This window comes from Eleutherodactylus coqui, chromosome 2 (genome assembly GCF_035609145.1).
Source record: "Eleutherodactylus coqui strain aEleCoq1 chromosome 2, aEleCoq1.hap1, whole genome shotgun sequence".
Taxonomy (NCBI): Eukaryota; Metazoa; Chordata; class Amphibia; order Anura; family Eleutherodactylidae; genus Eleutherodactylus; species Eleutherodactylus coqui.
The window spans coordinates 308093343-308100842 of record NC_089838.1 but is presented as its reverse complement, the minus strand read 5'-3'; the positions used below and the strand labels follow the sequence as shown (position 1 = coordinate 308100842).

The 7500-nt window shown below is 46.1% G+C and overlaps 20 non-coding genes across 20 annotated transcripts; 13 read left to right on the top strand and 7 right to left on the bottom strand.

Moving 5' to 3' along the window:
• Positions 1 to 150: 150 nt before the first annotated feature.
• TRNAE-UUC (transfer RNA glutamic acid (anticodon UUC)) lies at positions 151 to 222 on the bottom strand. The gene has a single exon. It is a non-coding gene; the product is annotated as a tRNA-Glu (tRNA).
• Positions 223 to 654: 432 nt separating this feature from the next.
• On the top strand, positions 655 to 727 carry TRNAR-ACG (transfer RNA arginine (anticodon ACG)). The gene has a single exon. It is a non-coding gene; the product is annotated as a tRNA-Arg (tRNA).
• Positions 728 to 735: 8 nt separating this feature from the next.
• Positions 736 to 807, top strand: TRNAH-GUG (transfer RNA histidin (anticodon GUG)). Its single transcript has one exon. It is a non-coding gene; the product is annotated as a tRNA-His (tRNA).
• Positions 808 to 1220: 413 nt separating this feature from the next.
• Positions 1221 to 1292, bottom strand: TRNAE-UUC (transfer RNA glutamic acid (anticodon UUC)). Its single transcript has one exon. It is a non-coding gene; the product is annotated as a tRNA-Glu (tRNA).
• Positions 1293 to 1728: 436 nt separating this feature from the next.
• On the top strand, positions 1729 to 1801 carry TRNAR-ACG (transfer RNA arginine (anticodon ACG)). Its single transcript has one exon. It is a non-coding gene; the product is annotated as a tRNA-Arg (tRNA).
• Positions 1802 to 2294: 493 nt separating this feature from the next.
• Positions 2295 to 2366, bottom strand: TRNAE-UUC (transfer RNA glutamic acid (anticodon UUC)). Its single transcript has one exon. It is a non-coding gene; the product is annotated as a tRNA-Glu (tRNA).
• Positions 2367 to 2528: 162 nt separating this feature from the next.
• TRNAM-CAU (transfer RNA methionine (anticodon CAU)) lies at positions 2529 to 2601 on the top strand. The gene has a single exon. It is a non-coding gene; the product is annotated as a tRNA-Met (tRNA).
• A 218-nt stretch (positions 2602 to 2819) lies between these two features.
• TRNAR-ACG (transfer RNA arginine (anticodon ACG)) lies at positions 2820 to 2892 on the top strand. Its single transcript has one exon. It is a non-coding gene; the product is annotated as a tRNA-Arg (tRNA).
• Positions 2893 to 2900: 8 nt separating this feature from the next.
• TRNAH-GUG (transfer RNA histidin (anticodon GUG)) lies at positions 2901 to 2972 on the top strand. Its single transcript has one exon. It is a non-coding gene; the product is annotated as a tRNA-His (tRNA).
• Positions 2973 to 3385: 413 nt separating this feature from the next.
• On the bottom strand, positions 3386 to 3457 carry TRNAE-UUC (transfer RNA glutamic acid (anticodon UUC)). The gene has a single exon. It is a non-coding gene; the product is annotated as a tRNA-Glu (tRNA).
• A 435-nt stretch (positions 3458 to 3892) lies between these two features.
• Positions 3893 to 3965, top strand: TRNAR-ACG (transfer RNA arginine (anticodon ACG)). The gene has a single exon. It is a non-coding gene; the product is annotated as a tRNA-Arg (tRNA).
• Positions 3966 to 3973: 8 nt separating this feature from the next.
• TRNAH-GUG (transfer RNA histidin (anticodon GUG)) lies at positions 3974 to 4045 on the top strand. Its single transcript has one exon. It is a non-coding gene; the product is annotated as a tRNA-His (tRNA).
• Positions 4046 to 4458: 413 nt separating this feature from the next.
• On the bottom strand, positions 4459 to 4530 carry TRNAE-UUC (transfer RNA glutamic acid (anticodon UUC)). The gene has a single exon. It is a non-coding gene; the product is annotated as a tRNA-Glu (tRNA).
• Positions 4531 to 4674: 144 nt separating this feature from the next.
• On the top strand, positions 4675 to 4747 carry TRNAM-CAU (transfer RNA methionine (anticodon CAU)). Its single transcript has one exon. It is a non-coding gene; the product is annotated as a tRNA-Met (tRNA).
• Positions 4748 to 5531: 784 nt separating this feature from the next.
• TRNAE-UUC (transfer RNA glutamic acid (anticodon UUC)) lies at positions 5532 to 5603 on the bottom strand. The gene has a single exon. It is a non-coding gene; the product is annotated as a tRNA-Glu (tRNA).
• Positions 5604 to 6038: 435 nt separating this feature from the next.
• Positions 6039 to 6111, top strand: TRNAR-ACG (transfer RNA arginine (anticodon ACG)). Its single transcript has one exon. It is a non-coding gene; the product is annotated as a tRNA-Arg (tRNA).
• Positions 6112 to 6119: 8 nt separating this feature from the next.
• On the top strand, positions 6120 to 6191 carry TRNAH-GUG (transfer RNA histidin (anticodon GUG)). Its single transcript has one exon. It is a non-coding gene; the product is annotated as a tRNA-His (tRNA).
• A 413-nt stretch (positions 6192 to 6604) lies between these two features.
• On the bottom strand, positions 6605 to 6676 carry TRNAE-UUC (transfer RNA glutamic acid (anticodon UUC)). Its single transcript has one exon. It is a non-coding gene; the product is annotated as a tRNA-Glu (tRNA).
• Positions 6677 to 6820: 144 nt separating this feature from the next.
• Positions 6821 to 6893, top strand: TRNAM-CAU (transfer RNA methionine (anticodon CAU)). Its single transcript has one exon. It is a non-coding gene; the product is annotated as a tRNA-Met (tRNA).
• A 218-nt stretch (positions 6894 to 7111) lies between these two features.
• Positions 7112 to 7184, top strand: TRNAR-ACG (transfer RNA arginine (anticodon ACG)). The gene has a single exon. It is a non-coding gene; the product is annotated as a tRNA-Arg (tRNA).
• The last annotated feature ends 316 nt before the right edge of the window (positions 7185 to 7500 follow it).

The window sequence follows — 7500 nt, the reverse complement described above, 5'->3', positions numbered from 1 at the left end:
TTTAAGCATGGATGGCATCAACAACCACTTGCAAGTGGCCTCGTTAGCGCAGCATTTTTGGCTGCCAAGAGCATCTGCAAACTAAGCCGCTTAATTCTGCAAGAAAGGTGCAGGCCTTTGAATGCAGGCACAAGCTTAGCAAAACACTCATTCCCATACCGGGAGTCGAACCCGGGCCGCCTGGGTGAAAACCAGGAATCCTAACCGCTAGACCATATGGGAAAAGTTGCTTTCACAGCTTGCTTTAAACTTTCCAATATATGTAGATATATACATGTACATATTAAAAAAAAAAAAAAAAAGTTTTGTGCTTACAGAATTCCATCTTATCTCTGGACGGCAACAACCAATCACACGCAAGATGCCTCATTAGCGCAGTAGGTAGCGCGTCAGTCTCATAATCTGAAGGTCGTGAGTTCGATCCTCACACGGGGCATGGATCTATCCTTGTTTTTTCCCTCCGCCTTAACTGGATAGGCACTGCTCTTTGCCATTCAATACCGAAACGATACTGGATAATATGGAAAGGTAGCAAACAAGGCAGAAGGGTTTTGGCTAGGGGCTAAAAGCAACCGTGTTGAGGTCTTTGAATATGGCTGCGAGCGTAGCAAAAGTCCAAAATGGGGAGCATGATTAGTGGCAACCTCTCACACAGGGCCAGTGGCGCAATGGATAACGCGTCTGACTACGGATCAGAAGATTGTAGGTTCGACTCCTACCTGGCTCGTGAATGTCGCCGTGATCGTATAGTGGTTAGTACTCTGCGTTGTGGCCGCAGCAACCCCGGTTCGAATCCGGGTCACGGCATTCTTGATGAAAAAGCAAAGGTGCTCTTGTAGACGGCAAGCCTGAATGATACTTTTATGAACTTTTTGAGCGCTATCTTAATTCAGAGGGTCTTTCGATGTAGTTGCAAGCTTAGGAAAATGCTCATTCCCATACCGGGAGTCGAACCCGGGCCGCCTGGGTGAGAACCAGGAATCCTTACCGCTAGACCATATGGGAACCGCTGAGACCCTTTTTCAGTAATAAGTAGAAAAAAAATCAGTTTCATGATTTGAAAACTCATTTTTTAGCATGGATGGCATCAACAACCACTTGCAAGTGGCCTCGTTAGCGCAGCATTTTTGGCTGCCAAGAGCATCTGCAAACTAAGCCGCTTAATTCTGCAAGAAAGGTGCAGGCCTTTGAATGCAGGCACAAGCTTAGCAAAACACTCATTCCCATACCGGGAGTCGAACCCGGGCCGCCTGGGTGAAAACCAGGAATCCTAACCGCTAGACCATATGGGAAAAGTTGCTTTCACAGCTTGCTTTAAACTTTCCAATATATGTAGATATATACATGTACATATTAAAAAAAAAAAAAAAAAAGAAGTTTTGTGCTTACAGAATTCCATCTTATCTCTGGACGGCAACAACCAATCACACGCAAGATGCCTCGTTAGCGCAGTAGGTAGCGTGTCAGTCTCATAATCTGTAGGTCGTGAGTTCGATCCTCACACGGGGCATGGATCTATACTTGTTTTTTCCCTCCGCCTTAACTGGATAGGCACTGCTCTTTGCCATTCAATACCGAAACGATACTGGATAATATGGAAAGGTAGCAAACAAGGCAGAAGGGTTTTGGCTAGGGGCTAAAAGCAACCGTGTTGAGGTCTTTGAATATGGCTGCGAGCGTAGCAAAAGTCCAAAATGGGGAGCATGATTAGTGGCAACCTCTCACACAGGGCCAGTGGCGCAATGGATAACGCGTCTGACTACGGATCAGAAGATTGTAGGTTCGACTCCTACCTGGCTCGTGAATGTCGCCGTGATCGTATAGTGGTTAGTACTCTGCGTTGTGGCTGCAGCAACCCAGGTTCGAATCCGGGTCACGGCATTCTTGATGAAAAAGCAAAGGTGCTCTTGTAGACGGCAAGCCTGAATGATACTTTTATGAACTTTTTGAGCGCTATCTTAATTCAGAGGGTCTTTCGATGTAGTTGCAAGCTTAGGAAAATGCTCATTCCCATACCGGGAGTCGAACCCGGGCCGCCTGGGTGAGAACCAGGAATCCTTACCGCTAGACCATATGGGAACCGCTGAGACCCTTTTTCAGTAATAAGTAGAAAAAAAATCAGTTTCATGATTTGAAAACTCATTTTTAAGCATGGATGGCATCAACAACCACTTGCAAGTGGCCTCGTTAGCGCAGCATTTTTGGCTGCCAAGAGCATCTGCAAACTAAGCCGCTTAATTCTGCAAGAAAGGTGCAGGCCTTTGAATGCAGGCACAAGCTTAGCAAAACACTCATTCCCATACCGGGAGTCGAACCCGGGCCGCCTGGGTGAAAACCAGGAATCCTAACCGCTAGACCATATGGGAAAAGTTGCTTTCACAGCTTGCTTTAAACTTTCCAATATATGTAGATATATACATGTACATATTAAAAAAAAAAAAAAAAAAAAAAAAAAAAAAAAAAAGAAGTTTTGTGCTTACAGAATTCCATCTTATCTCTGGACGGCAACAACCAATCACACGCAAGATGCCTCGTTAGCGCAGTAGGTAGCGCGTCAGTCTCATAATCTGAAGGTCGTGAGTTCGATCCTCACACGGGGCATGGATCTACCCTTGTTTTTTCCCTCCGTCTTAACTGGATAGGCACTGCTCTTTGCCATTCAATACCGAAACGATACTGGATAATATGGAAAGGTAGCAAACAAGGCAGAAGGGTTTTGGCTAGGGGCTAAAAGCAACCGTGTTGAGGTCTTTGAATATGGCTGCGAGCGTAGCAAAAGTCCAAAATGGGGAGCATGATTAGTGGCAACCTCTCACACAGGGCCAGTGGCGCAATGGATAACGCGTCTGACTACGGATCAGAAGATTGTAGGTTCGACTCCTACCTGGCTCGTGAATGTCGCCGTGATCGTATAGTGGTTAGTACTCTGCGTTGTGGCCGCAGCAACCCCGGTTCGAATCCGGGTCACGGCATTCTTGATGAAAAAGCAAAGGTGCTCTTGTAGACGGCAAGCCTGAATGATACTTTTATGAACTTTTTGAGCGCTATCTTAATTCAGAGGGTCTTTCGATGTAGTTGCAAGCTTAGGAAAATGCTCATTCCCATACCGGGAGTCGAACCCGGGCCGCCTGGGTGAGAACCAGGAATCCTAACCGCTAGACCATATGGGAACCGCTGAGACCCTTTTTCAGTAATAAGTAGAAAAAAAATCAGTTTCATGATTTGAAAACTCATTTTTAAGCATGGATGGCATCAACAACCACTTGCAAGTGGCCTCGTTAGCGCAGCATTTTTGGCTGCCAAGAGCATCTGCAAACTAAGCCGCTTAATTCTGCAAGAAAGGTGCAGGCCTTTGAATGCAGGCACAAGCTTAGCAAAACACTCATTCCCATACCGGGAGTCGAACCCGGGCCGCCTGGGTGAAAACCAGGAATCCTAACCGCTAGACCATATGGGAAAAGTTGCTTTCACAGCTTGCTTTAAACTTTCCAATATATGTAGATATATACATGTACATATTAAAAAAAAAAAAAAAAAGAAGTTTTGTGCTTACAGAATTCCATCTTATCTCTGGACGGCAACAACCAATCACACGCAAGATGCCTCGTTAGCGCAGTAGGTAGCGCGTCAGTCTCATAATCTGAAGGTTGTGAGTTCGATCCTCACACGGGGCATGGATCTATCCTTGTTTTTTCCCTCCGCCTTAACTGGATAGGCACTGCTCTTTGCCATTCAATACCGAAACGATACTGGATAATATGGAAAGGTAGCAAACAAGGCAGAAGGGTTTTGGCTAGGGGCTAAAAGCAACCGTGTTGAGGTCTTTGAATATGGCTGCGAGCGTAGCAAAAGTCCAAAATGGGGAGCATGATTAGTGGCAACCTCTCACACAGGGCCAGTGGCGCAATGGATAACGCGTCTGACTACGGATCAGAAGATTGTAGGTTCGACTCCTACCTGGCTCGTGAATGTCGCCGTGATCGTATAGTGGTTAGTACTCTGCGTTGTGGCCGCAGCAACCCCGGTTCGAATCCGGGTCACGGCATTCTTGATGAAAAAGCAAAGGTGCTCTTGTAGACGGCAAGCCTGAATGATACTTTTATGAACTTTTTGAGCGCTATCTTAATTCAGAGGGTCTTTCGATGTAGTTGCAAGCTTAGGAAAATGCTCATTCCCATACCGGGAGTCGAACCCGGGCCGCCTGGGTGAGAACCAGGAATCCTAACCGCTAGACCATATGGGAACCGCTGAGACCCTTTTTCAGTAATAAGTAGAAAAAAAATCAGTTTCATGATTTGAAAACTCATTTTTAAGCATGGATGGCATCAACAACCACTTGCAAGTGGCCTCGTTAGCGCAGCATTTTTGGCTGCCAAGAGCATCTGCAAACTAAGCCGCTTAATTCTGCAAGAAAGGTGCAGGCCTTTGAATGCAGGCACAAGCTTAGCAAAACACTCATTCCCATACCGGGAGTCGAACCCGGGCCGCCTGGGTGAAAACCAGGAATCCTAACCGCTAGACCATATGGGAAAAGTTGCTTTCACAGCTTGCTTTAAACTTTCCAATATATGTAGATATATACATGTACATATTAAAAAAAAAAAAAAAAAGAAGTTTTGTGCTTACAGAATTCCATCTTATCTCTGGACGGCAACAACCAATCACACGCAAGATGCCTCGTTAGCGCAGTAGGTAGCGCGTCAGTCTCATAATCTGAAGGTCGTGAGTTCGATCCTCACACGGGGCATGGATCTATCCTTGTTTTTTCCCTCCGCCTTAACTGGATAGGCACTGCTCTTTGCCATTCAATACCGAAACGATACTGGATAATATGGAAAGGTAGCAAACAAGGCAGAAGGGTTTTGGCTAGGGGCTAAAAGCAACCGTGTTGAGGTCTTTGAATATGGCTGCGAGCGTAGCAAAAGTCCAAAATGGGGAGCATGATTAGTGGCAAGCTCTCACACAGGGCCAGTGGCGCAATGGATAACACATCTGACTACGGATCAGAAGATTGTAGGTTCGACTCCTACCTGGCTCGTGAATGTCGCCGTGATCGTATAGTGGTTAGTACTCTGCGTTGTGGCCGCAGCAACCCCGGTTTGAATCCGGGTCACGGCATTCTTGATGAAAAAGCAAAGGTGCTCTTGTAGACGGCAAGCCTGAATGATACTTTTATGAACTTTTTGAGCGCTATCTTAATTCAGAGGGTCTTTCGATGTAGTTGCAAGCTTAGGAAAATGCTCATTCCCATACCGGGAGTCGAACCCGGGCCGCCTGGGTGAGAACCAGGAATCCTTACCGCTAGACCATATGGGAACCGCTGAGACCCTTTTTCAGTAATAAGTAGAAAAAAAATCAGTTTCATGATTTGAAAACTCATTTTTAAGCATGGATGGCATCAACAACCACTTGCAAGTGGCCTCGTTAGCGCAGCATTTTTGGCTGCCAAGAGCATCTGCAAACTAAGCCGCTTAATTCTGCAAGAAAGGTGCAGGCCTTTGAATGCAGGCACAAGCTTAGCAAAACACTCATTCCCATACCGGGAGTCGAACCCGGGCCGCCTGGGTGAAAACCAGGAATCCTAACCGCTAGACCATATGGGAAAAGTTGCTTTCACAGCTTGCTTTAAACTTTCCAATATATGTAGATATATACATGTACATATTAAAAAAAAAAAAAAAAAGAAGTTTTGTGCTTACAGAATTCCATCTTATCTCTGGACGGCAACAACCAATCACACGCAAAATGCCTCGTTAGCGCAGTAGGTAGCGCGTCAGTCTCATAATCTGAAGGTCGTGAGTTCGATCCTCACACGGGGTATGGATCTATCCTTGTTTTTTCCCTCCGCCTTAACTGGATAGGCACTGCTCTTTGCCATTCAATACCGAAACGATACTGGATAATATGGAAAGGTAGCAAACAAGGCAGAAGGGTTTTGGCTAGGGGCTAAAAGCAACCGTGTTGAGGTCTTTGAATATGGCTGCGAGCGTAGCAAAAGTCCAAAATGGGGAGCATGATTAGTGGCAACCTCTCACACAGGGCCAGTGGCGCAATGGATAACGCGTCTGACTACGGATCAGAAGATTGTAGGTTCGACTCCTACCTGGCTCGTGAATGTCGCCGTGATCGTATAGTGGTTAGTACTCTGCGTTGTGGCCGCAGCAACCCCGGTTCGAATCCGGGTCACGGCATTCTTGATGAAAAAGCAAAGGTGCTCTTGTAGACGGCAAGCCTGAATGATACTTTTATGAACTTTTTGAGCGCTATCTTAATTCAGAGGGTCTTTCGATGTAGTTGCAAGCTTAGGAAAATGCTCATTCCCATACCGGGAGTCGAACCCGGGCCGCCTGGGTGAGAACCAGGAATCCTTACCGCTAGACCATATGGGAACCGCTGAGACCCTTTTTCAGTAATAAGTAGAAAAAAAATCAGTTTCATGATTTGAAAACTCATTTTTAAGCATGGATGGCATCAACAACCACTTGCAAGTGGCCTCGTTAGCGCAGCATTTTTGGCTGCCAAGAGCATCTGCAAACTAAGCCGCTTAATTCTGCAAGAAAGGTGCAGGCCTTTGAATGCAGGCACAAGCTTAGCAAAACACTCATTCCCATACCGGGAGTCGAACCCGGGCCGCCTGGGTGAAAACCAGGAATCCTAACCGCTAGACCATATGGGAAAAGTTGCTTTCACAGCTTGCTTTAAACTTTCCAATATATGTAGATATATACATGTACATATTAAAAAAAAAAAAAAAAAGAAGTTTTGTGCTTACAGAATTCCATCTTATCTCTGGACGGCAACAACCAATCACACGCAAGATGCCTCGTTAGCGCAGTAGGTAGCGCGTCAGTCTCATAATCTGAAGGTCGTGAGTTCGATCCTCACACGGGGCATGGATCTATCCTTGTTTTTTCCCTCCGCCTTAACTGGATAGGCACTGCTCTTTGCCATTCAATACCGAAACGATACTGGATAATATGGAAAGGTAGCAAACAAGGCAGAAGGGTTTTGGCTAGGGGCTAAAAGCAACCGTGTTGAGGTCTTTGAATATGGCTGCGAGCGTAGCAAAAGTCCAAAATGGGGAGCATGATTAGTGGTAACCTCTCACACAGGGCCAGTGGCGCAATGGATAACGCGTCTGACTACGGATCAGAAGATTGTAGGTTCGACTCCTACCTGGCTCGTGAATGTCGCCGTGATCGTATAGTGGTTAGTACTCTGCGTTGTGGCTGCAGCAACCCAGGTTCGAATCCGGGTCACGGCATTCTTGATGAAAAAGCAAAGGTGCTCTTGTAGACGGCAAGCCTGAATGATACTTTTATGAACTTTTTGAGCGCTATCTTAATTCAGAGGGTCTTTCGATGTAGTTGCAAGCTTAGGAAAATGCTCATTCCCATACCGGGAGTCGAACCCGGGCCGCCTGGGTGAGAACCAGGAATCCTAACCGCTAGACCATATGGGAACCGCTGAGACCCTTTTTCAGTAATAAGTAGAAAAAAA